Genomic DNA, 27,191 nt, shown 5'->3' with positions numbered 1-27,191 from the left:
ATGGAAAACGGGGCCAGGACGAGCCTGCAGAAACTTCCTGACGAAAACAGCCGGGTCAGCCGTTCCCAAGCCTGAGCCTGGCAGGGGCGGAACGGCAGCCAGGACTCCCGCGCTACCTTCGCGGCTCCAGAGACGATGTGCCTCAGGCAGCGCCTGTGCGCAGCCGACCTGAGGGGCTCAAGGAGCCCGCGGTGCTTGGCACGGGCTGCGTCCTGGGGACACCCCAGACCCAACTGGCATAGACTCCAGATTATCAGCCCGAGAGTCACGTGACCCAAATCCGGGTTAATCATCCTTCCCGCTCTAGGTCCGCTTCCCCTCCCTTTCCGCCTCTCCTTCCCGCCGCAGCCCCCCGCCCCCGCCCCCGCCTCGGCGCACCTGCGCCACCCCGCGCTTCCTCTGCAGGGGGCTCCACGATCTACATATCCTCCTCCATCGCCGCCTGCAGCTTTTGAAAAAAAGAGGGGTGCTTCTTTGTTCTTTCGCCGGGCTAACTCGGCTAATGGAATTCAACTTCCACCCCCATCCCAACTTTGCAAATTTCTCACCACGATATAGAGAACGGGCCGCTTCATTCACGGAGATTTTCTGTGTTCCTGGCCCTGGGCTAAACGCTCTTCCGGTATTATTTCAGTTAATCTCAGAGCCCCCCGCCCTCTGAGGTAGGTGTTATCCCTGTACCGCAGACGCAAAGAACCGAGGTACAGAGATTAACTTGCCCAGGGTCTTGGGTGGTACAGCTAGGTTTCCAGCCCAAGTCCGTTTTGATCTTAGAGCCCTAAATCTTTATTGCTGTTCTTTATTTAGCAGAGGAAGAATAATCGTCGTTGAAAAGAACAATAGGTAATACTTATTGAGAAATTACTCCTTGCCAGATACTGAACAAGTATTTCTCCAAACTACTACTCTGAGAGGCAGGTCTGCCACTCACCAGTTACGTAACCTTGAGCAAGTTTCTTAACCTCTTTTTGACTTAATTCCCTGTCTGCAAAATGAGGCTAAAAATGTGGATGTTGTGAAGAGTAAGTAAATTAATATATGTAAAGCTCTTTGGCACGTATTAATCCCTCAAAAATGTCTTATTTTTACCATCACCTGCATTTCACAAGTGAGGAAGCCCGGCTTGGAGAGATTAAGCAACGAATTAGTCCAGATTGCCCAGTGCGCGCGCTCTGCAGCACAGACGCGCTCAGCAGTCCCGCGCGGCGCGGGCTCGCCCCCAGGTGAGTTGCACCTGGCAGGTGGGAGACATGCTTCCTGGGCGTTGCAGAACGCGCTGCAGCCTGGAGGCTCGAATGGTGCTTAGCGGACACACAGGGCTGGGGGCTCGCCTTGCTCCGGATATGGGCGTGGGAGGGCCGGGGCGGTGTGAGGGTCTCGCCGGAACCCCCCCAAAATAAGGCAGGCGACACCTGTGAGCCGCCAGCAGGGAGCCAGCCGGCGCGGAACCCCCCGTCCCTCACACACACTGACACCACTACCGGCAGCCCCCAACTTCGCGCGCGCGCACACGGCCGCACCGCCCCCCACCCCCCACCCCAGCCCTCTCCCGCCGCGCTCCCCCGCCCGCCGCTCTCAAGGGCGGAGTTTCCTCCTCTGCTCATTGTTCGCGGCCCAGCGCCCGCCCAGCCCTGCCCTACCCGGCCCCGCCGCCGCCAGCGCGCTCCAGGGGAAGGGGGCGGGGGCCGGCGCGGACAGGACGGGAGTCTCCGCAGCCGCCCGCCCGGCCGCAGCCGCGCAGACACCGCCCGCGACGCAGCCGCCCGCGGCTCCTCTACCGCCTGGCTCCGAGCCCCGGCCGGCTCTGCGGCAGCAGTCGCGAGAAGGGGCCACCAGTGCGCCACTCAGGAGAGCACCGGGTCCCCGCCTGGCCGCCGCAGCCACCGCCAGGCCTCCGCGAGCGGCGCCCGCGCTCTCCGAGCCTCAGCCAGCCTCGCAGCCACCTGCTCCGGGCCCGGGGCCAGGACACGATGCGTTCCGCGCTGGCCCTCTCGGCGCTGCTGCTGCTGCTTTCGCCGCGGCCGTCGCTTTCCCAGGATGGTGAGTGGTGGCCGGGACCCCCGTGCCCGTGTGCCCCTGGCAGGGAGGGCATGCGGTGAAGCCCGCTGCGCGGACTGGAGCCGCCCCTCCGCCCCCTCCCGCTGGGGCCACGCGCAGAGTCCTGACCTTGCACCATTCACGACCCTTCCAAACCCGAGAATCCGCAGGTGCTGGGCCTCGAGCGTGGATTGTACCTGGTCTCAGTTCGGATGAAGGGGGCGGTGGATTGTATCGGGGCAGATGGAGGAGCGCTGGCACTAAATGGGTTTGTGGGCAAAGAGAGCCGGGACTTGGGGCACCCCGCGGCCCCAAGGTTTCACGGGACCGTCAGGGACTGATTACTCCGTTACTTCGAGTTGGAAGGGTTGAGGGGCCGTATTATGTGGTCGTTGATTCCAGGCAAAACGGCGCTCTGGGTGCTCCCGAGAAAGGTCCTGAAGCAGGTGACAAGCCGCCACCCCAGTGTGTTACTTGAGGGCAAAGAGGTTTTTCCAGGCAGTGTGTGCAGGCTCAGGCCACCGAGCCCGTGCTGGGGCAGGTGGAGGGGACATAAGTAAACCTTTCACAGTCCCAGAGTCACCTGAGTGAGGTCCCTGCCTCCATTTCACCAAAGGATCCCTGGTTTATGGCCAGGATACTGCCCCCCCGCCCCCCAGACGCTTCGTATGAGCAAGAACTTTTTCACGCAGCTTGGGCTGCGGCTTAGAAACACCCCAATTTTCCTAACAAAGGTGAAATGTTACTGTTTTGGGAGCACAGGCGGTAGCTGCAAACCCTACTGGAGCCCCTAGGAACAGCTGGAGTCTCAGCGGCAGGCAGAGGCGCATGTCGTTCTTGTCCGACTGAGCATGAGTCTGCAGTGAAAAAGTGTGATATCCCCCCGCCCCCCCCAGGGTCAGGTGAGAGCCCACACTGGTGCTGGCAGGTGCTGGCATTTGGGGTGAAACACGGGGACGGTGAGTTGGAATGGTCGTCAAGTCTCCTCCCTGCACCTGCCCCCCAGGGAACTGTCGGTGCTGGAGCTCGGAGCGCGCGGGCTCAGGCACCCTCGGGTGGGAGCCTTGAGGCTCCCGCAGCCTGGCTTGGAAGGGAAGGGAAGGGAAGGGCACTCCCAGTGCACGGAGGGTGTGCCTGGAGGAGAAGGGCACAGTGTGAGGAATGGTAGGAACAGCTCTGAGGATGGCGGTCTGAAGACTCGTACTGCTGCTGGGGCTGAGAAGACGGGAGAGGAAGTGCTCTCAGCCCTGTTCTCAGGTCCTTGACAAGCACTCCTCCTGTAAGGAGCCTCTTGGGGCCACCCAGAAGGGAAGAAGGGACATGAGCAAGTCCCCAGTGCTCTGAGCTTTGAGGAGAGAGTGGGGGCTGAGGGACAAGATCCCCACCCCCTGCCCTAAAAGGAGAGGCTGGCTCTGGAGCCACCCATGGGAAAAGCTGCTTCAAGGCTGGACTGGCTTCCCTGGTCTCTGGGCGCTGTCTGGAAGCCCTGCCTTTTCCAGGAGGCCATCCGCAAACCTGTAAGCCTAGCATGGGGCACGGTAGGAGTTTGATAAGCAGTAAACAAATGTGGAAAACAAAAACCAAGCAGAACCTCCCTCCTGCCCCCAGCTGCAAGTCACTTACTTGTCCTTCCCGAGCACACCCCCCAAACACTATTAAGGTTATGCAGTGATAATGGGAAATGCTTTGAAAAGTGTAAATCAGCAAGGAATTTTTATGATTATTATTTGCAGACATAGAGGCCAGAAAAGGCTGGCGGGGGTGGGGGTGTGGTACAGGCTTGGTGTTTAGTGGCTGTGGAGGGAGTCGGTAAGGACCACTCCATTTCTGCCCTTCTGATGATGTAGCCACCTGGGCCACAGTCATCAGGGATGGTGTGATCCCCAAAAGTGCTGGAATCCTGCAATTCATTTCTAAACAAACAGGCTTATAGCATGAGTCTCCTTTACAAAGGAATTAGCCCTGGGCAGGTCCCCTGGGAGCTTACCTTCTTAGACAGGCAGGTCACGCAGCTTCTGGCATAAACAGCACGAAACCCAAGGGCCTGGAGATGTATTAGAACCCTGACCAGTGCTTTTTGGTTTGATACCCATTTGGTTGAATCACATGGCAAGTCATACCTCTGAGCCTCAGTTTCCTGATCTGTAAAATGATAAGCCCCAGCTGGTGTGGCTTAGTGGATTGAGTGCCGGCCTGTAAGCTGAAAGGTCACTGGTTTGATTCCTGGTCAGGGCACATGCCTGGGTTGTGGATCAGGTCCCCAGTTGGGGGCGTACAAGTGGCAGCCAATCAATGTATCTCTAATCGATGTATCTCTCGCACATCGATGTTTCTCCCTCTTTCTTCCTTCCCCTCTAAATAAATAAAACCTTTCAAAAAAAAATAACAACAGATCTCTAACCTGCAGGTTGCTCTGAAGGTTGGACATTGGGCTTGACATTGTTCCCAGCTCGTGGTCAGCGCTCAGTCCATCTTAGCTATCATGACCAATAAAGCACACGCACTGAGCACTTGGTTGGCTGAAGATGCCCCCAGCATCAGGATTCTGCTCATGTGTGTGGTGTCCAGCCATGTGTGGTAATAAAAACTGAAACTTAAAGTGTGGCATGGTGTGCAAGAGGAAGGCTGGTGCAAAGAAATGCTGAGAGTTGGGAAGAAGTGACTGGGCAAAGCTTCCTGAAGGAGGTCCAGGTTTAAATGGAGAATTTTAACATAAAAGGGCCAACGTGGGATGGGGCATGATTTCCTAGGATAGCTGAGGCTCAATGATTTGCAGGTTGCAGAGGACACAGGTTAGAGGCTGGGGATCATGATGGGGGTTCTTGAGATGGGGTCAGTGAGCTGTAGAAAGTCTTTGGAGGGGGTAGGGTGGGGGACGACAGGTGTTCCTAGCATGGTGCTGCTTGGGATGGCTTTGAGGCAGGAGTGAGCAAGGTGTGGGGGCTGGGGCAGACTGGTCTAAGCAGGTGTGAGAAGAGGAGGGGTAGGGGACAGGCTGGGAAGGGATGAAAAGGTGGGGGGGGAGGGTTACCAAGGCACCAGGTGGCAACTTGGCCGGAGCTGTGGGCTGTGGCCACCCCGGAAAGGGCAGAGGAGGGGAGCTTGGCATGCCTGGGCTGGTTCTTGGGTGGGTGGGGAGACAGGGGGTTGCCCTGGGCCTAGAGAGGGCAGGGCACAGAGGTGGGGGGAGGGGCAGCATGGAGGCTGCACCTGCTGTTTCCTCTGGGATCCATGTTTGAAGGGAGAGGAGGGCTCCTGGGGGGAGGGGAGGGAGGGGGCATTGCTGCCTGCCTTTTGGAAGCTGAGAAGGAAGGAGCTCCTCCTGGCTTGAATTCCCCTGAGCAGGGAGGGCTGGAAAATTAACCTCAGGAATCATCCTGCTGAGATGCCTTCCCCGCTTTCCCAGTTATGTTAAGGGGTCTGTTGGGCACCTCCCCCACCTCGCGGTGAGCCCCCCAATGGCTGGGGCTGCAGCATACTCGTCTCCACCCCCAGGGCACAGTGCAGTCGCTCATGGCTGAACTAAGGGAACTGCCCTGGCCCCGACCGTCAGGCTCCAGGAGGGGAGCCCAGGCCAGCTCGCATCCCGGGCTCTTTCTGCAGCAGCCAGGGCTGGCGAGGGCAACCGCTGAGGGTCCAGGCTTGTGGGCTTGGGATCCCCGACCAGACCCGCGGCTGCTGTGAGGACAGCTTAGCGCTAAGCTCAGGCAGGTGGGAAGAACTCTCTGGACAGCTCACTGCACTCGGTGGGAGGGAGTTTGGGGTTTGAGGGCGCCTGCCCTGGGAGGGGCCTGCTTCTTCACACCCTTCACGGATCAGGGGCCCTCTGCAGGTCTGCTGAGCGCCAGCCCTTCCTCATAACTGGAAATCGGAGACAGCTTCCTCTGCCCGCCCTGCTCACCAGCCCAAGTCCAAGCCCAAGCCCCCTGGAGACTTCCTCAGACCGAGGCCAGGAATCTCTGGGTTCACTTCCTATTTGTGCCCATAGGGTCTGAAGCAGGGCAGGGAGCTCAGGGGGTATGTGTGGGGGTGTCCCTGTCACATCCCATTCCCAGGAACGTGGGTGAAGTTGCACGGGCCTCTCCTTGTCATGTGTCCTGTCCACTGTGTGGGGCTGTTAGAAGATCAGATGAGGTGGCAGATCTGGAACTGTGACAGAAGCCTCAGAACTGTAGGTATTGTCTTAAGGAAAGCCTTCCAGAGAATCTACGCAAAAGATCTTTATTATTGACAAGTGTTTACCACAAGATTCCTTCAAGCAGGCCGTGCAAAGTAGAACTCAGTTGACAAAGATAATTTCTGCAGCATTTCTAAATAAACTGGAAGATCACAGAACACGCAATTCCAGAGCTGGGAAGCCTTCTGGAAAACATCTATCTGTACCTGCTCATTTTTCAGATGAGGGAATGCAGATGGGGCTGTGAGGTCCCTTGCACAAGTTCCCAGTGACTCCTGGTGACAGCTTCCCGGGAGCCATGTGGTTGTACTGCAGCCACAGCTCCTTGGAACTGCACCTTTCTCCTGCACATTGGGGAAACTCATTTGGATGCTCTTCAGGCAGGACTGCATGATGGGGGCAACTCTGGACTGTGCTCAGACTCTCTCCACACCCCTTCACCATTAGGGGAAGCCGAGGCTTGGAGCCACTTTGTTACTCAGGAGCTGGGCTCTCCAGGGGCTCCCTGAGTACCATGACCCAGTGCTGGCCGTCATCCATTGTGACTGCATGTGTCTGTCATTGTCTGGGAGGCCCAATAGTGTCCACAACATTGAGCCAGAATGTGTAACAGATAGGTGGTTAGAAATGCGTGGTTAGATGACTGGGTTCAGGAGCAGCCCCTCCCCTCGTACCCTGCACCCCAAGCTCTTGTATTGGCTCTGAGCCCCAGCCCCACCCTGGGCCACTGTAGTAGTAGTAGCTGGCGCGGACCCCCAACTTAGCTTGGTCTCCTGGCCCATTCTCTGTCCCACCCCTTTTCCTGACACACACGCCACCACCACTCTTTCTTCCTTTGTAGCCTTATTCCCCTCGGGTCAGCCACCTCGAACTTCCCCAGGGCCAGGGCGCAGGGTGGCACCCCGTCCGCCAATTGTCATGGCCGGAAGGCTATGTGCCTCAGCCCAGGGGGAAGAGAATTCTGAGGAGTGGCTGACTGTGCCTTGCCATGCATGCCCCAGATTGGGGTGCAGGGGGCCCTCCTAGAGCCAGGTCCCTGGGGACACATGGTCTGACCAGGATCCCACAGCTGCCTGGTCTCTAACCTTGCAACTTCAAGTTCAGCATAAAAGGGACAAGTGAGGAGACAATGCTTACAGTCATCGGCTAGGTGTGAGGCCACTGCCCCTGATGTTCGCTGACCTCTCCTCGGGCTCCGTCTGTCCCCAGGCGGGCTGACTTCTGTGCTGACCTGCTCTGGACACACTGACTGGAGCGAGAGTCTCCAGCTGGGACAGCATGAGGTTGCCTTTAGACAGCCTCTTCCTCACAGATATTCCAGAGGGGGAAACTGAGGCCCAGACACCAAGGACCCCACAACCGCCTCTTTCCCAGATAACCAGATGCCTCCGTGCTTCCTTTCCGTCTGCTCTCTGCTTGAATGCCACCTTCTCAGAGAGGCCTTCCGGGATGCCTTGTACAACACACCCTTGTCCCCTGACTTTATTTTCTCCACAGCACTTCCCACCTGAGTATCCTCATTTCTTTGTCTCCCCACTGAGTAGACTATAAGTTCCATGAGGGCAGGGGCTTCTGTTCAGTGCTGTAGCCATAGCACCTAGAACAGTACCAGGCATGTAGTAGATGTTCAATAAATATTTATTGAATAAGTGAGTGGCAACCTGGTTTAGAACCCAAAGGCTTGCCTGCCAGTTCTGCGCTTCCTAACTGCAAGGCTCCTAACCTGTTTTCAAGAGGGGCAGGTGGCAGGTGGGCTGGTCCTGGGCATTGCAGGGACAGGCATATGGGCTTGAGAGGAAGCAGGGACTCCTGGGAGCAGAAGAGCTGTGGGAGGTACAGCAGCTAGGGCTTCTGTTTGTTAGGACTTGACTTGGCTGCTCAGAGCAACTAAAAAGAAATACTGCATTATAAAAGACAAGTTATATCTGTATAATAGTTGCAGAGGGCTGGTGTGGTGGTTCTGCCACCATTAGTATGCTGCTTCATGGTCCAAAATGGCTATTTGAGCTCCAGATATCAGGAAAAAGGAACAAGGAGCCTGCAGCTCCTCTTTCAAAGTTACCTGCCAGAAACCACACACAACACTTGCAGTTGCATTTGTTGATGGAACTTAGTCCTGTGGCCACACCTAGGTGCAAGGGAAGCAGGAAAGAGTACTTTCCTTAGGGAAAGTAATTTTATTTCAGGCCCCCATATGCCTAACCAAAAATCAGTGGTTCGGTTATAAAGACAAAGCACGAAATGGATATCGAAATAGATTTCCTGCAAATGCTACCATAGACCTGGTGCCTGAAAACCAAGGGTTTCTCTGCAGCTGCTCAGTCCTCACCTTGCCAGTCAGATCAGCTTTGTATCTGCATGAATAAAAGATAAGCAGTTGTCCTCAATGGCCTGAAGCTTTGCTACCTTCTGGGTGAGCCAATTCTAGCTTAGCCCTTGTTTTTTGTGGCTCCAGCTTTTCGGTACTGATGGAGCAGTTCTTGGAGGGGAAAACTAAGAGTAGGGGGCGATTTTGCCTCCCATCCACTTAGTGCAGCTTTGCTTTTATTTGTTCTGTGTAGTATGTCTCCACATAAAACATTTCTTTGAGAAAAAAGTTCTGTCAAAGAGAAGAAAGGTTGAAATCTCTTGGCATATGCCCCCAGTTTTGAAGTTAGAAGCTTGTATTTCAGTCTGGGCTTTGGCACTTAACCAGTCTTGTCACTTCAGACTTGTTCCTGGTACTCTTGTTTTCCCAGCCATAAAATGGGTGTGATGCCTTCCTCAACAATGAAGGTTCAACACAATTATGTAGGCGATGTAGCTGACACTTCTTAGTTTCCTTTCCTTTATTGGCTTCAGCTCTAGCCCAGTGTGAGGTGTGATGAAAAAGACCTCTCCCAAGCCAGGCCCCACTGGGCCAAGCTTTCTCCCCTGTGGCTCTTTCCTGGGGAACCAGCCCTCCCCCATTTAGTCACTGCCTCACAGTCAGGTTGGACCAAGTGAGGGTCCCAGTTCTGGGGCTTAGTTGTAGACCACAGTCCTGGATGAGGGTGGCCAGGGTGTGCTTGGCTAAGAAGGGGCTCAGCCAGCCAACCCCCTCACCTTCTCTGTTTCCCCAGGTGCTTCTTACCCCAGCCCTAGAGTGCACTGCCCTTTACTTTGAAGCCATCTGCACCCTGATCCCTGCAGGTTCTACCCGTCACACTGAAATGGAGCCTCATCCACAGCTATTTTCCTACCTGGTGGAAACATGTTCCTCGGCCACCACTGCTCCATTGCCCTGGTCCAGTCTGCACATCTGGGTCTCTCCCCCTCTCCTGCTAAATAGCTTCCTTCTCAACCAAGTCTACCCTCTCACACCAAATTCCCAGTGACGACATCCAGGGAGGGCAGGAGGGGGAGGGCATGGGGTTACAATCCAGCAACTAACATAAGCCTGGGCGCCAACTATTTCCTCACAAAGACAAGAAGTGGGAGGCAGATAGGAACTACTCACAGGGAGGCATTTGGCTTTCTGCACAGTAAACCCCAGTGGGCAGTACTCTGTGCCTCAGTTTACCCAAATGGTAAATCAGTACTAGCACCATATGGGTTTTTTTTTAAATTAAAAAAAATTGATTTTTAAAAGGGAGAGTGCCATTGATGATTTGTCCACCCATTCATGCATTCATTGATTTGTTTTTTTTTTTAAATGTGTTTATCAATTTTAGAGAAAGAGGAAACTATTTGTTGTTCTACTTATCTGTGCATTCATTGGTTGCTTGTATGTGCCCTGACTGGGGATCGAACCCTCAACCTTGGCATATTGAGATGACATTCTAACCAATGAACTACCCTGCCAGGGAAATCAGTTGTTTCTTGTATGTGCCCTGACCGGGGATCGAACCCACAACCTTGACCTATTGTGATAACACTAACCAACTTGAGCTACCTGGCCAGGGCTGTATGGTCTTTTTTTCCAAAATTTTTACAACTGTGTTAAAAGAGGCAGTGTCCTAAACTGTCCACAGAGAACACTAGTAGTCTTCAAGACACTAATAGTTATGCTCTCAATGGATGATAAATGAATAAAAATTATTTTATGGGAAAGAGAGAACTATGTCCCAAAATGTTTGGAAAATGCTGTCTACTCTGTCCCGCTCCTTGGGAAAATCAGTATTATGATGTGAAATGATCTGAGCTTTTACTTTATTACCTTTGTTTAATCCAGTGTTCCCCAAACATTTGTTAACTAGGGAACCTTTTCTTTTGCTCCATCCTCTTTTGAGTAGATCATCTATTAACATCTTGTGGGAAAATACTGATGTAAAGGTAGTGACCAACCTTCCCAGTTTTCCCGGGACTGAGACGTATCCTGGGATATGCGATGTTCAGTGCTAAAACCTAGGCAGTCCCCCGTGAAGACCTGGACTGGGCTGAGAGTACATCAGGTGTGAAAGCACACCAGGCGTGGGTCTGGGGCTTGGCTAAATAAGCAAGACCTTTTTGATGAGGAAGCGAAGCTTTAGCGGGCCCTCCCTCCTTAGGGCATTCATAGGAAACGGCATAGAAGCTTGGTTGGGGCCAGGCTGGAAGTTGCTTGTATCAGAACCTGTGCAGGAACAGGGTACGTTCGAGGCCCCTCCTGGGTGTTAATAATGGTGTTGCTTTTCAGAGGTTGGAAGCATTACCAAACATGGTGGGTGTGTATGATATTTGATCTTTCCACCCAGATGTGGCAAACGTGGGTGCTCCTGGCTTCATTCCTGTTGGGCCTCTGCCCTGATCCTAACGGCATCACGTTTGTGTTGTAAACTCAGTGTGAGTGCCTTGTCCTGTCATCCTGCCCCAGGACTGGGAGAAGGGGGTTCCAGCGGCTGTGCTGTCAGCCAGCACTGCCTCAGTAGCTCAGCAGGTTCGGTAGGGCTTGGGGTTTTCTCCCAACTCTGGTTATTAAGCTGGGCTTGCTGAGGTACATGGCTCTCATCCACCTTCAGGCTGTCATTTTTCCTGGGAGTCGGGGAGCCAAATGGCTGAAGGGGGTGGGGGAGCATCTTGTATTTTCCTAGCTGCTGCTAGCACCTAAGGCACCCCTCCAGGTCAGGCAGATGCAGCCCTGTACGCGAGCCCTAGGGGGCGCTGCTGAGTAAGGTGTTGGCTGGGTCTCGGCATGCTGCTCCCCTTCTTCAAGCCCTGTGCTGTCAACCCACTCCCCAGCACATCCCTAGTTCCAGGCAGGCTACCTTCATCTGGAGACCTCCCCCAACCCCCTCTGGAGCACCACACAATGTTGCTTCTCGCTCTGAGGCCATCCTGCTGCTGCAGTGAGCCCCGGCACCCAAGAGCTGCGGACACCTGGGGAGAGACTGGGTGGGAGCCTCTCTGTAGGCTCTTGTTCTCCCCTTGGGACCCTGTGAGCTTGCACTTCAGTGGAGAAACACTTTGGCTTTACTCCCGGGCCCAGGGGGATGCTGGAAGTCTGGCTCTGACCACACAGAATCACATCTCTGAACTCCATGGGCTTTTTGAGCAATTCTGCCAACACACCAGCTGTAACTGCTGCTGGGGCCTTCTGTTAATTAAGCTTTGCGTGCGTGTGCGTGCGTGTGTGTGTGTGTGTGTATGTATGTATGTATGGGGTGGTGGTGAGCATGGAGCAGATACTCAGGAGGGTCCGCCTGAGTTGGGTGTCGAATAAAGAGCAGAGAGAAAAAAGAGACCAGGTTTGCAAGAGGAAGAAGCTTCACCACTCGGGGCCGAGTGCTCCCTGGGGGCCCCAGTTTACTCATATGTTGGGGAGGGGCTGATCCAGGAGACCTCAAGGACCCTCCTGTTTGTTATCTCTTTTTTTTGCCCCAGAGCTGCTGACATAATGGGACTAGGTTTGAATGTGCGGATGCACCCAAGAGGGCTGGGGGAGCCTAGATTGGACAGCCCTGAGGCTTTGCATCATTGGAGATGGCTGGAGGCAGGGGAAGCCACTGTCATGGCAGCGGGTGACACCTTGAATTCCTGGATAATGTGAGGGATGGCGTGTGTACCGTCCCTTGTCCTGGGGGCTCTCGTGGTCTTGCTGGCCTAGGCCCTATCTTTTCATCTCACTACAGGCCTCCCTGTCCAATGGCCAGGAGGGGGAGCAGGAGCTGCAGCCAGGAGCACATGGGCGTATGGCCCTACCGCAGTGATTTCCAGCTGGTATGTTGCAAAAAATTTTAAAACATGCAGTACCTGACTAGTCAAGGACACTGACCTGTTATTCCCTTTGATTGTCAAATTAAAAAATGACAATTGCCCACACAATAGCTGTCCAGTGTGAATGAATGAAAATTATATATATATTTTTTTTGGCAGATCGGCAAAATATTTTTTGGTGTGCCACAGAATTTTAGCAATTAGTTTACTTGTGCCATGAGATGAAAAAGGTTGACAGTCGCTGCCCCACAGGATAGGGAGCCTGCTCTGGGAGTTGGACCACAGAGCCCTAGAAGCCAAAGGAGGTGTGGCCTGGTGCCCTGGACTCTGACCTCCTGTTTGCCCATCTCTCCCTTGTTGGGGTGCGATTAGGTGATGTCTAGGGTCCCTCTCGTTCTGATGTCAGGACCCAGGGATGCAGAGGAAAGTGAAATCTGCATGGCTTCTGGAACAGGGGACGTGCCCAGCCAGTGGTCACACAGGGCTGGGGACTCAGCCAGCGCTTGGCCCTGGCTGCTCAGTAACTCGTTGCCTTTCTGGCCCCTGCTTCCCCAGCCTGAGGGGTGGGCATCGGCTCCTCTTTCGGCTTCATCTGAAGGTAGGATGCCATCCCTGTAAAAGCGGAGACCAGTCTGCAAGGGAGGATGAGAAAGGCAATACCCATGGGGGGCCCGGCCTCTGAAATTCCAGGGCCCTTGGCTGTGCCGCACGCCAGAGCTCTGCTCCCACTTCCCGGAAGGGAGATGCAAGGCAGGAGGATGGTGGCAATTTATCCAGAGTGGAGTCAGAGGCTCCAAGTAGCCCCTTCCACTTCAGGCACATACGCCTTAGTGTCCTGGGCACAGGGTGGGCCAGAGAAACTTGGCCTAGACACCTGGGCTTCTGCACTTACTGGGCAGGGTGGCGAGACTAGAAACGCAGTAAAGAGAGTGGGGGAGGAAAAGTTGGGATGGGAGCATGTGAGGTGAGGGGCAGGAGAGGGTGCCTCCCCTCCACAGCGCAGGTTTAACTTCAGTATCAGTCACGTGGGGTCTGAGAAAACCTGACCCCCTTGCCTGACCTGCAGAACTTCACGGGGAAACATTTCACTGTGCTCCCAGTTTCTCCTGAAAAGAAGAGCTGCGAAATCACTGTGTGTGAGTGTGTGCACGCCTTTTCCCCTTGCGTTCTTCCTCACTGGTGTCTTTAAACCTCAACCAGTTTGGGGGGATGAGTTGTCAGCTGTCTGGACACCTGGCTCCAACCAGGGCTGGCTCTGGGATCCTTGATTCACTTCCCTAGGCGGAGCCCGTAGGAAACTGAGCTTCCTTGACCAGCTTCACTGTCTCAAGTCTCAAACTGGGACCACTTGGCTTTGTTCAAAAGGAATGATTCTGGCTTTTAACTGCCCACCTCCCTCCCCCCAAGCCAGCCCTAAGTTGTTTGTTTAGTCGTGTTCATTTACAAATGTTTGTTCTGATTTGAAAAAATGTTTTATTTATTGATTTTAGAGAGAGAAGGGGGAAGGAGAGACAGAAACATCAATTGTTTCACTTATCGATGCATTCATTAGTTGATTCTTGCATTTGCCCTGACTGGGGATCGAACCTGTAATCTTGGTGTGTGAGGGCAACGCTCACAAACCTTCTGAGCTCCTGGGCCAGGGCCAATGAACTCTGTTCTTTTTAAACAAAGCCAGTAATGCACTCCTACCCCCCCCCCCCCCCCACGGAAAGCTAAGAGCTCTCCCATGTTAAACAACAAAGAAATCCAGATTCCTCACTCCATGGGGAGTCACCATGCTTTTTCCCTACCTCTGCGGCCAAAAGCAGAGTCTTGACTTTATTGAAGACTCTTTATTACTCGGCTTTGCAGAGTAAGGGGGGTTTCAGGAGCCTGCTAACTGAGCCACAGCCCGGCATGCGCAGATTTAGGCTGAGGACCAAGGACTGACATGGAGTACCATGCAGCGAGAAGGATGCAGGTGTTATTCCTGGAAGGGGTGAACTCTGTCCAGGACAGAAAAAAAACGTTTGGGAATTTGGAAAGCTCTGCTTGCTGCCTTAACCTTCAGCTTCCACTGGGCGGAAACCCGTCGATCCCTGGGAAACTCACAGGCCCCGCTTCACAGAACTTTCTCACTGCACTCCCAGAGGCGACTGTCCCCCCATCCGTGCTGGACTTCCCTCTGGCTCCCGGCCCCTGTTTGTTCTCAGCCAGGGGCTGGAGACTGGTCCCTGGCGCGGGTTTCCAGGAGCAGCCCAGAAACCGGTACACATCTGGTTATTTTTGTGGTTTTGGGAGGTGGTGTGGGAATGGCAACGTGCTCCCTCAGAAAAATAATTGCAAAGGTTGTTTTTGCACGGACTGTGGAGGGAAGAGGTGGATGCCAAGTGCGCGCGCGCCTTGGCTGGGGAGCGTGTGTGTGTGTCCGAGGACTTGGAGGGCAGCAGGTGCGCCTGGGGCCAGGGGAAAAGCCGCGTGTGCCCTGTGCCATGGTGGCCGTGGTGGGACGGAGCCGGGCCTGTCTCCCCGGTGTCCTGCCCCTCCCCTCGGGGTGGGAGACACAGAGGGATCCCATGTGAAACTCTCACCTCGGCGTCTGGCTGATACGATAAGACCTCAGTCAGTACTTGTATAAGTTTAAGGGTAACGATGATACACTTTTTGATGGATCTGTAGAAAAGTCTATCACGTGCAGGTAGAGGTAGCACGCACACCTGCGCCCATGGTCTCAGCCAACGCAGGCTCAGCGGGACACGCGGCGCCCTGCCCCACCCCCCGTCCGGAGTTCCAGGTGAGACGTCTGTGCCCCTGGCACACAGGAGAATGTTGGCACGGTTGGCAGCCCGGCTTCCCGTCCAGCCAGACCTGCCCCTCTGTGCACCTGGATGGAGTATTTTGACATTTTTCCCCCAGAGCTTACACATGTTTTTTAAAAAGTTTGTTTTGCTCCAAGATAGATATTTTTCTCCCCTTTGACAGACGGGGAGACCAAGACCCCGGGGGTGTCGGGCTCACACAGGTCCTGGGTCTCCCATCCCACGGAGTCACTCTCCCTGTGGCGGCTGCATGTACGTCACATCTGTGGTCCCTGAAGTAGTGTAGAGATGCACTCCTCCCGGGGTGCTGGCCTGTTCGTTGTTCTGACCTTTATACAGGAGCCCTTCCTGGCAAGGCATGAGCTCAGTCACCCAGGCATCGCCCCCGCCCCCGCAGGCCAGTGGGCTGGCAGCGCCTGGGCATGCCGCCCGGGCTTCCAGATCAGGATTCACATGGTCTGCAGCAGGCCAAGGGATTAGGAAGCCCTGGGAAGGGTATTGTTTTAAGGAGGTGAGTCCTCTTTCCAGCTCAGGAGCAGGCTGGCCGTCCGTACCTGAAGCCTAACTAACACACCTGTGGCAAACCTCCCGGGGTCAGCGTGCACACCCTCTTGTTAGGAACAGCAACAACGGAGCAGCGGGGACCTCCACGTGGGTGGGAGAGGAACGAGGGGGCAGTGGGGGCTCTGCCACAGGTAGAGGCAGGGCCAAAATCGTGGGTGGCACAGTTGATTGAATTCCAGGCTCTCCTCTTAACCTCTCTGCCTTCAGCAACAGAATTATAATAATGAGTAATTCAAAGAATGTATTTCGAAGCCTCCTCCTACTCAGGAGCTCAGTCCTATGCTGGGGTGGGGGTGGGGTTCTGCCCTCTGCCTGTCACCTGGAGAGCTTCTTACGGGGTGCAGCTAACTATGGCTCTGATTGTCATAGGAGGGACCTCAGAGATCACTGAAGCCACGCCTCTGTGAAGCGTGTGGAAACTAAGGCCCCTGAGCTGGCGTCCCAGGGAGGGAGTTGGGAGCAAAGCTCCTCGGAACAGGCCTCCCAGCTCCCCCTCCACGCCCACCCCGCCATCTCATCCAGGCCCTGGTGCCTAAGCCAGCCCACACTGGATAACACCTGACCGGCTCGGGAGTGTGTCTGGGAGGACAGTGCGGAGTGGGTGTCCCTCCCAGAGAGGGCCTGAGATTCCTCGTCAGGGAGGAGCTCAGGAGACAGCCCAGAGCTGCGTCGTCAGCCTGCCCTCCCGGCCCCCTGCAACAAGGCAGAGGTGCCGCAGCTCGGTTTCACCAAGGAGGAAACCCAGAGCTGAGCAGGAGGTGGGCGCACCCCGCCATACCTCCCTCCCCATGTGACCCCTAACGCCAGGCACCGGTCCTGGAGCCCACGGGTCTTACACAGCTCTCACAGAAGGGGGTCCGGCCACCCGGCCTTTCCCTGTGAGACTGGGCCCGGGTTCAATGTGAAAGCCCCTCCATCCGCGCCGCTGCTCTGACTGTCCCCCAGGCTTCTCTGAGGAGGTGGGGAAGCTTTCTGGAGCCAGGTGCCACCCCAGTCTCGTGTTCCTCTTCCTTCCCCAGGAAGATTTCAGTGTACCCTCTTACCTGGGAATTTGCTTGGCCATAGCCACCCAGGGGCTGTCCTCTCCCCTAAGTGGCCACACCTCACTGGGGAACCTGGGAAGAGCCCTGATGGGTCTGGGGGAGCCTTGTGTCCACCCTCCCCGGGGTGGAGGCCTGTGCAGGTGTGAGCCTCCCCCGAGGAGGAGTAGGCATGTTACAACATGGCTCTGTAACCGGACAGGTGTGACTGGCCAGGGAAGGGAGCCTTTTCCATCTGCCTTGGGATATGATCATAGCTGACATAGTTTAACTGAGTACTTTCTACCTCCAGGCACTGTTCTCGGCACTTAAGTGTGTATGACTGACTTCGTTACTATTATTACCCTCCTCACTTGTGACAGGGAAACTGAGGAACAGCGTTCAGACCCTTGCCTGGCACACAAGCTGTGTGTGGTGGAACAGGGACCTGAATCTGGGTGGTCAGGCTCCTAGGTGCATGCTCGTAGCCACTGTTCTGTGGAGGAGGAGGGGAAAAGAGAGAAGGGGTCACACTGTGGGACTGGGCGGGGGTGTATACAGATTGGAGTGGGTACCATCAGGTTCTGGGCCACATTCCCAGGTGGGTGCTGGGCTGGGGGCAGAAGGTGGACTGAGGTCCTCTGGCCTTTGTGCCCTCGCCTGCAGGGAAGGGTGTGCCCATGTGAAGCCTGCCGTGCTCCATTGCTGGGAGGAGACCTCCATGCTGGACATGGCTGCCCGCTCCTGCCCAGGGAAATGGCCAGGCGAGGACCCACCCTGGGAGCGCGCGTAGGGCAGTCCAGCTGAAACAAGCTGATAAGGGCTGAACAATTCCAGATTTGAAGAATGCCCGGAATTATCTCCCCTGAGGGGGCAGCTCTGGGCTCCTTTGGGAGAGGCCATGCCGAGAAGCCAGTCCTCAGAGCCCCCGGGGTGCTATCTATCCTGCTGTCCAGGGGACACCAGCAGAATAGGGGAGGGGACAGTGGGGCATGACTAGAAACTGTGGCCACACTTGTTTGCCTGACCACTTGACCTGACTGGGGTTGAAGACGGCAGGCTGGGACTCTGCCCTTCCCCAGACATTGGAGCCATTCTTCCTGCTATTTTTCTTTTCATTATTAACCTCCACTCCTAGCCCCTTGTCTTGTTCAGCTTGGGCTGCTGCAGCAGAATCCCATAGACCAGCGGTTCTTAACCTGTGGGTCACGACCCCTTTGGGGGTCGAACAACCCTTTCACAGGGGTCGCCTAAGACCATCGGAAAACACATATATAATTACATATTGTTTTTGTGATTAATCACTATGCTTTAATTATGTTCAATTTGTAACAATGAAAATACATCCTGCTTATCAGATATTTACATTACGATTCATAACTACCAAAATTACAGTTATGAAGTAGCAACGAAAATAATTTTATGGTTGGGGGTCACCACAACCTGAGGAACTGTATTAAAGGGTTGCGGCATTAGGAAGGCTGAGAACCACTCACGTAGATGGAGTGGCCTAAACAACAGCCATTTCCCACAGTGCTGAAGGCTGGCAAGTCCGAGACCAGGGAGAGCGCCCTCTTCCTGGCTTGCAGACAGCTGCGTTCCTGCATGTGCTCATGTGGCAGAGACAGGAAGCTCTGGTGGCTCTTCCTCGATTCCAAGGACACTAACCCCATCATGGCAGGGGCTACTCTCATGACCCCGTGCAAACCTCCTAAAAGCCCTGCACCTCCTAATACTGTCACATTGTGGGGTAGGGCTTCACCATGTGAATTTGCAGGGGACACCAAGCATTCAGACCCTAACACCAGGGAAGTAGACCAGGTGCAGCTTTGGGGTCCTTGGCCCAAGCCAGGGCTGTTTGGAGGGGTTTAGAGAGCAGCTCCAGAGGCCATTACCCCCATTTTTCAGATGGGGGACCTGTGGCAGGCTGAAAAAGACATAGATGCCAAATCCTGTGATTATGGCCTTATGTGGACAAAGGGTCTTTGCAGATGTGATTAAGCGAAGGACCTGGAGGTGAGGTCACCCTGGATCACCTAAGTGCTCGCTGACCAGTTTGACTTGGCAGTCATACTTTTCTCCCATTGGCAACTTTCCTTGTAAGAGACACAGCGAGGAAGGGGCAGCACTGTGATCATGGTGACAGACTGGGATGAGGCTGCTGCACGCCAAGGAATGCCAACAGTGGCCAGAAGCTGGCAGGGCAAGGAAGGGTTCCCCCTGGGAGGTGCCGGAAGGAGGCAGACCTGCCCACTCCCTGACTTCAGGCTTCTGGCCTCCAGAAGTCTGAGGGAATAAAGTTCTGTTGTTTTGAACCACCCAGTTGGTGGGAATTCCAATGGCAGCCACAAGAAGCTGATACCAGACCCCGAGCACAGGGAGGGTCTGGGCTCCCTCCAAGCCCAGTGCTGACCTGGGAGATCACCACAGCTGGTTGGTAGAGGTGAGGTGGGCGAGTCAGCCTCCCTGTTCCCCTCCCCAGGCTCCTGGTCCAGAGCTCGGACCTTGTTTGCCAGAGCAGGCCCCTGCCCACATGCCCTTTGCTGATGCTGTCCACCCCATCAGTCTCCCTAGCCCTCCCCGTACCCCAACAACCTGGTTAGGACCTTTGTGGGGGTTGGAGGTGGTGGGATCAACATTCTTCCTTTCTAGATTTTATTTTATTTTTAGAAAGAGAGGAGGGGAGGGAGAGAGAGGGAGAGAAACATCGATGTGTGATTGCCTCTCCTACTCACTCCAACCGGGACCAAACCTGCAACCCAGGCATGTGCCCTGACCAGGAATCAAACCTGTGACCTTTCGGCTTACAGGATGATGTTCCAACCACCTGAGCCACATTGGCCAGGGCCATAGATGTGTTTCTTGTACAGAGGGCCAAGGACTCGCCCAAGGCCTTAGGGATTAGAGGCAGAACCAGCACGAGAAGCTTCAGGTCTCTGGTTTCCCACCAGACATCAGCTTATCCTGCCTGCTCTCTGCCCTTTCTCTGTGCCCCCTTGGAGCTTTCTGGTCTTATTTCCCTGGAGATAACAGCAGCTGGGGGAGGGAGGAGAGCTGGGGTAACAAAGGAAGGAGTGGCAGACGCTGGTGTCCAGGCCAGAGCCTCCCAGCTCACTGCCTTCCTGCCCTCCTTCCACACACCCTCTTCCTGGGCATTCTTTTGAGTTTCCTTTCCCGCTATTAATAGTGGAGAGTGATCCTGGGTCTGTCAGCAGCCTGGAACAGGAGGGGGCGGGCCCTCATGAAGGTTCAGAGACGTGTTCTCCTTACCCCAGGGGCGAAGCCTGAAGTCAAGCCCCTCCTCCCAGTCCCACCCACTCCCCCACACTGCAGGTAAGTATGTGGAGGAACTATCCCCTCCCTGCTGCTGTCCCCTGTACCGCACTCATCTCAATCCAGTCTTCCAGGCCAGCTTCAATATCCTCCCTGCAGTGACCTTCCTGACACCCGGCCACTGGCCATCACTCACGGAGGACATCCCCTGCCCCCACTTCCAGCTCCACGTGTAACGTCATTCTCGGTGACCGCGGTACCCACTTGGATGGACGACTAAATGCCCTGGCCTCCTGTTTTCTTGAGCTTTCCCCATCTCTGTGTCCCTCAGTCATTCACATCTCACACCCTGAGTGTTATCACCGCCACAGACTGCACCCCCCGGGAGGGGAAGCGTTTCATCCTTGGACCACTATTCCTCCCCCATCCAGTTCGCCTGCTCAGGTGCACCCATGCCATGATGCTGGGACTCGAGACCCATCACTTCCTCGTTGCCCCTCAGCCCGTCTGTCTTTATCCGTCCTGTTTCCCTACCCATTGTAACCCCTGCCTCTCAAATATATCCGCAAGCCCCCAGGCCCCTCCCAGCAGCACGCTCACCTAGCAAACCCCATTCCCAGATGAGCCCCACCCACATGGTTTCCAGGCCCCTGCCAAAGGAGCAGAGCACTGCGAAGGGAAACGTCACGCTCTGGCTCATGCGTTTATTTTAAATTCATGTTTTGTGTCTCCGTTTGACACCAAATACTATTTGGCAGTCATATATCTTTTCTCTAGCATAGTGTTTCGTTCTCAACGCATGGTCCTCTGCCCATGAGCATCAGAACCACTTGGGAACTTGCTACAAATGGAAATTCTCATGCTCTGTCCCAGACCTGCTGAACCAGAAGCTCTGGGCCGGGCTTGGCAGCTGGGGATTCTGATGCGCTCACACTTGAGACCCACTTTTCCAGTAGGCTTCCTTTCCCATTTCCAAGATGAGTATTTCATACATTTTCCTTCCACGTAACTGTTATTTTATTTATAGTAGTATAGCTGATTTCATCTAGACTTGATTGAGAAAACTGAAGCCATCAAATGGAAACTTACCGTTTTACTAACCAAATTATAAATGTACTTACGTATCCATCTTCCTTCCGGTTTCACGTGTAATGATTCTGGGTCCTCTTTCCACAGAACGTGTGTTGTTCTATATCAACACACATGTATCCCTTCTGCATCTTAAGGACCTGATGAGACAGTACAGAGGCAACAAACCATAAGGAGCATTTTTATCAGCTCTGGCATCTCCTACCTCCAAAAACAAGCAAAACTTTCTTGACTGTACCAGCTTCCTCCAGTGATCGCCATATTTCTCTGCTCCTCTTCCTGCCTAACATTTGATAAAGAGTTATCCACACAGACACGCTCACTGCCCTACCATTCACTCACTCTTCGGTCAGCCCCAGTCAGTACTGTTCCCATTGAAACTGGAGGTTAAGATTGCCAGGGACTTCCACGTTGTTGATTTCATCATTCAGCACAGTCAGTCCCTCCCTCCTTGCAAAAACAAACACACACACACACACACAAATCAGAAGCCCTGTTGTATCTCCCCATTCCCCCAGAAGTAGCTGTTACCCTAAACTTAGTATTAAATTATGTAAAATTTTAGTAATATTTTGTATCTAGCTCTAAAATTATATTTAGTTTTGCCAGTTTTTGAACCCTATAAATAAAAATATATGAGTAGTCTTGTTCTTGCCTTTACTGTTCAGTGTTATTTTTAGACTAATTCACTTTAATATGTGTATTATTTTTTATTATATAATACACATTCACTGATTTTTTTTCACTGCTGTTCAGTATTCATTATATGAATATACCATAACTTATTTATTCATACTACTGTTAACAAATATTTGCTTGTTACCTGTATGGAGCCAATATGAAAATGCTGTTGGGGGCATTCTTATGAATGCACCCTGGTGTGTTCATGTATGCCTCTTCCTAGGGGAAATACCTAGTGGTGCAGCTGAAAGTTGTAGATTGAAAGCTATGGGCGTGTTTCACTTTGCTTGGTGACACCATACTATTTTCCAATGCGCTTGTGCCAGTTGACACTACTCCATATTTTTGCTGCCACTTGGCAGTCTGGTGTGTATGAAACGATCATTCTGATTTGATTCAGCCTTTCCCGAATTTCTAGTGTTTGCATGTGTATAGGCTATCTGTGCTTCTTTTTCTAAGAAATACCTGTTTGATTCTTTCGTCTATTTTTCTCCTGGGAGGTTTTCTTGCCTATAGAAGCTTTTAAAAAATATTTTTTAGATAGTAATCTTTTACAACTACATATGTTCCAACTATTTTCTCCAGATTGTTTTTCATTTCCCTTTTGGTTTCTCTTCCCCCGCCCTCCTGCCTTTTATTTTAAAATAATCTTAGGTCTACAGAAAAGTTGAAGAGATGACACAAGTCCATATGCCTTTTTATCAGCTTCCTTTAACGTTTGCCTCTTACATAACCACTGTACGTGTATCACAACTAAGAAATTAACACTGATACAATACCGTTAACCAAATAAACTACAGATTATTTGTATTTTACCAGTAATTCCACTACAGGTCTCTTTTGTTCCAGGATATGACATTGCATTTAATCATGTCTGACTAGTTTCTTTCAATCTGTGACAGTTTCTTAGTCTTTCGTTGATTGTTCATAACTTTAATGGTTTTTAAGAGTGTTAGCTGGATATTTTGTGGAATGTCTTTCAGTTTGGGTGTGCCTGATGTTCTTTCACGGTTAGGTTGGGGTTGTGTGTTTTTAGAAATGAGACAGAGGTGAGGTTCTCTCTTATCAGGGGACGTGTGATGACTTATGCCTCGTCATGACTTAATCATTGGTGGTGTGAACCATGATCACATGGTAAAGGCCACGTCCAGGTTTCTATGATGCTACTAACTTTCCCTTTCTGTCCTTCCTTGGAAGAGAGCCACTCAGACCAGCCCACACTCGCATGGAAGTGGGGAAGAATGTTCCTCCTGCAGGAGGGAAGAGTACCTATATTTTTTGAAATATTCCTGTAAGAATGATTTGTTTCTTCTGTTCCATTTATTTCTTTGATTCAATCCTTCATCAGCATGGACTCATAGGTATTTATTTTACTCTTTTGATTCCAGTACAGTATTTTTTCTTTCATTGCTTAAATTGTTCCAGGTTTGGCCAGTGGGAGCTCTTTACCTTTTACACTGCCCCCCCCTGCCCTGGCACTTTCTTACTTTCTGGCATTATAAGATGTTCGAAGCTCATCTTACGTTTTCCAGTATCAGCATTAGGATCAAGTCCTTTGTCCAGGTTTGTTGTGCTGAGAATGACTGGGTACACTTGTTGCTACTGGCAGGTCACTGCTCATAGACCCTCTCAGTGGACAGTGCTAGGAAATACGTACGTTTATGTACTAACCCATGTACACACACAGACCTGTATATTTATCTGTCTGTATGTGTATGTAAAGTAGATCTAAAATTGATAACTCACATCCTTGTGAGAAACAAGCATACCACTTAGAGTAAACTGTTTATGTAGAGTCCTTCTTGTCTTGGCCTTACAGTATCCAGTCAAAAAACTATTTTCCAGTTGCTTTGGTCAACTTTTCCCCCATCTCTCCAGTGAGGTTATATTATATACATTTGTAACAAGTAAAATTTACTTTCATAGCGTTTGTTACATCCCGGGATTTCCTGAACGAACATCTCAGTTGATTTCCCCCCACTAAATCAGCACTAAGTAAAGTTAATTCTTTAAGGTGTACAGTTTTATGGGTTTCAGCAAATGCAGTCTTACATCCATCACCCAATACCGTATATCACAGTTCCATTGTTCTAAAATCAATTCCTCACCCTTCCCTCAGTGCCTGGTAACCACTGATCTGTTTTCTAGCCCCATCAAACACCGTGCAGCCTTTGACTTCTTTCATTTAAAATGTCTTCGCAATCCATTCACGTTACAAGAATCACTCCTTGGTATTGCTAAGGAGGCACTGTATGGATGTAGGACAATTTGTTTATTCACTGCTTGAAGCATATCTTGGTTGTTTCAAGTTTTTGGTGTTTATGAAGAAAGATGCTATAAACATATGCATATAGGTTTCTGTGTGACCACAAGTTTTCAGTTCTCTGGGGTAAATAAGAATAGAATCGCTGGGTCATATTATAACTAACTGGATGCTTAACTTGAAAAGAAACAGCTAACTGGTTTTCCAAACTGGCAGTGCTATTTTGCATTCCCACCAGCCATGTATGAGAGTTCCTTTCTAATATTTGGTATCGTCACTTTGTTTTTAGCCATTTTAACAAGTGTGTCATGGTATTGCACCGTAGCTTAGTTTGTATTTACCTAATGATTAATGATGTTGAACATCTTTCTGTGTGTTATCTGTATATCTTCTTTGGTGATTTTTTTTCTCTTGTAGCTCTTTTGCCCTCTTAAAAACTCAGATATCTTTTTATTGCTGAATGTTAAAGAGGTGAGTTTTCTGCCTCATTGAGCCGGCTAGGATTTCTATTATTGTTACAATGTTCAGTGGAGTGATGAGAGTACAATCTTGTCTCAGCCCCAAATTTTAGGGCAAAGCATTCAGTCTCTCCCCATTAATTAAGTTAGCTGAAGAGTTATTTGGATATTTCATTTATTAGGTTAGGAAAGTTTCCTTCTATTCCTGGTTTGCTGAGATTTTAAAAAAATCATAATGATGAGTTTTGTCATGAGTTTTCTGAATATATTGAGATGGTCATATGGTTTTTCTTATTTTATTGTCCACATGGTGAATTGCACTGATTGATTTTCATAAACTGAACTAGTCACGAGCTGACTCACACTTGATCGTGATGTATTCTCCTTTTTATATATAGCTGGGCTTTAGTGGTCGTTAGGGATATTCAAATTAAATCTGCAGTGAAATACCGCTACATGCCCACCAAAGTGGTTATAATGAAAAAGACAGACAGGTGACAACAGTTGTTGGTGAGGATGTGCAGAAAGTGAGACCCTCAGACACTGCTTGTGGGCATGTAATGTGGTGTAGCCACTTTGGAAAACAGTTTGGCTGTTCCTCGAAATTCTAAATATAGTTATCATAAGCTCCAGAAATTCCACTCCTAGGTCTATACCCAAGAGAAATGGAAACACGTGTCCGCACAGAAGCTGTACATGAGTATACAGCAGCATTATTCATAACAGCCAAAAAGCTGAAACTACCCATATGTTCATCAGCTGATGAATGGATGAGCAAAATGTGGTGTATCTGTACAGTGTAATAGCATTCAGTGATAACAAGAAATAAAGAACTGATACATGCTCATCAACATGGATGAACCTTAAACAACATACTGAGTGAAAGAGGCCAGTCATAAATGGAATCATACGATGCGTATGATTCACTTAATGTGAAATGTCCAGAATAGGCAAATCCATAGAGAGAGACAGAGAGATTAGTGGTTGCCTCGCCCATGGCTTTTCTGCGGCTGTGTCTTCGGTGTGAGAGTCTGTGTGAATCTGTTAAGATGATGTGCTGGGTGTAGGGCTTGTTGCACCAGCTACCGGCCAGGCTTCCACCCGGGTCCCCGCGCCAGAGACGCAGCAGCGCTCCCACCGACCGCACCCTTGCTCGCCTCTTTGCCCGGAGCCGGTCCCAGTCCCGCCGCCTTAGCCGCCTGGCCCACTGCTACCCTCCAAAGTCACACTCACCAGGTACGTGTCTTCGTCCTCCTATCATAGGATGTTCAGTGGCCCCGGCACCGCCAGCTGGTGAGCTCCAGCTAGAGCTACGTGACCGCATCCACCCGCACCTGCAGCCTGGGGGCACGCTGCGCGCCAGCACCAGCTGCAGCGCATAGGTCTCCTTTGGTGCATTGTTTACACCGTGCGCTCCTCACCTGTGCGCCTGCAGAGACCAGTGTCCCAGGCGTGCGGCTGCTGCAGGACTCTAGACGTATCGCTGGCTGACGCCGTCAACACCGAGTTCAAGAACACCTGCCACCAGTGAGAAGGTGGAACTGCAGGAGCTGAATGACTGCTTTGCCAACTACATCGACAAGGTGCCCTTCCTGGAGCCGCAGAACAAGATCTTGCTGGTTGAGCTCCAGCAGCTCAAAGGGCCAGGGCAAGTCGCGCCTGGGAGGCCTCGAGGAGGAGGAGGAGGACCAGCTCACCAACACAAGGCCTGCGTTGAGGGGGAGCGGACTACCTGACTGAGGACCTAATGCGGCTCCCAGGGAAGTTGCAGGAGGAGATGCTTCAGAGGGAGGAAGCCGAGGGCACCCTGCAGTCCTTTGGACGGGATACGGACAAAGCCTCTTTGGCACCACTTGACCTTGAGCATAAAGTGAAATCCTTGCAAGAAGAGATTGCCTTTTGAAGAAACTCCGTGATGCAGAAATCCAGGAATGGCAGGCCCAGATTCAGAAGGAGCACGTCCAGATTGATGTGAATGTTTCTAGGCCTGACCTCGCCGCAGCCCTGCATGATGTACGGCCACAGTGTGAAAGCATTGCTACGAAGAACCTTGAGGAATGGTGCAAGTCCAGCCCAGTCTGCTGACCTCTCCAAGGCTGCCAACAGGAACAATGATGCCTTGCACCAGGCGCAGCGGGAGTCAGATGAGTACTGGAACCAGGTGCCCTCCCTAACCAGCGAAGTGGATGCATTTAAAAGAACTAACGGGTCTGTGGGACGCCAGCTGTGTGAAATGGAAGAGAACGTTGCTGCTGAAGCGGCCCCCTGGGGAGACACAAGTGGCCGCCTGCAAGTGAGATCAGAACACGAAGGAAGGGGTGGCTCCTCACTCTCATGAGTACCAGACCTGCTGACGCTGAGATTGCCACCTACAGGAAGCTGCTGGAAGGAGAGGAGAGCAGTATTTCTCTTGCTCCTTCCCAACTTTTCTTCCCCGAGCCTGAGGGAAACCAATCTGGAGTCACTGCCTGTGGTTGACACCCACTCCTAAAGGACAGCTCTGATGAAGACAGTTGAAACCGGAGATGGACAGGTCCTCAGTGAAACTTCTCAGCATCTTGAGGATCTGGAATGAAAACTGCACACACTTGGGAACTAGTATAAATGACCCACGGACATGGACAATGGAGTGGGGACTGACTGTGGGAGAGGGGGTGGGCGGGATGGGGAGAAGCA

The 27,191-nt window shown here is 52.4% G+C and overlaps 1 pseudogene; it reads left to right on the top strand.

Annotated features, from left to right (window-relative positions):
* LOC150002143 (vimentin-like) lies at positions 1-27,156 on the top strand (annotated as a pseudogene).
* The last annotated feature ends 35 nt before the right edge of the window (positions 27,157-27,191 follow it).

The sequence above is a fragment of the Furipterus horrens genome, unplaced genomic scaffold, assembly GCF_987537825.1.
Source record: "Furipterus horrens unplaced genomic scaffold, mFurHor1.1.pri manual_scaffold_9, whole genome shotgun sequence".
Lineage (NCBI taxonomy): Eukaryota > Metazoa > Chordata > Mammalia > Chiroptera > Furipteridae > Furipterus > Furipterus horrens.
This window is presented reverse-complemented; position numbering and strand designations above follow the sequence as displayed.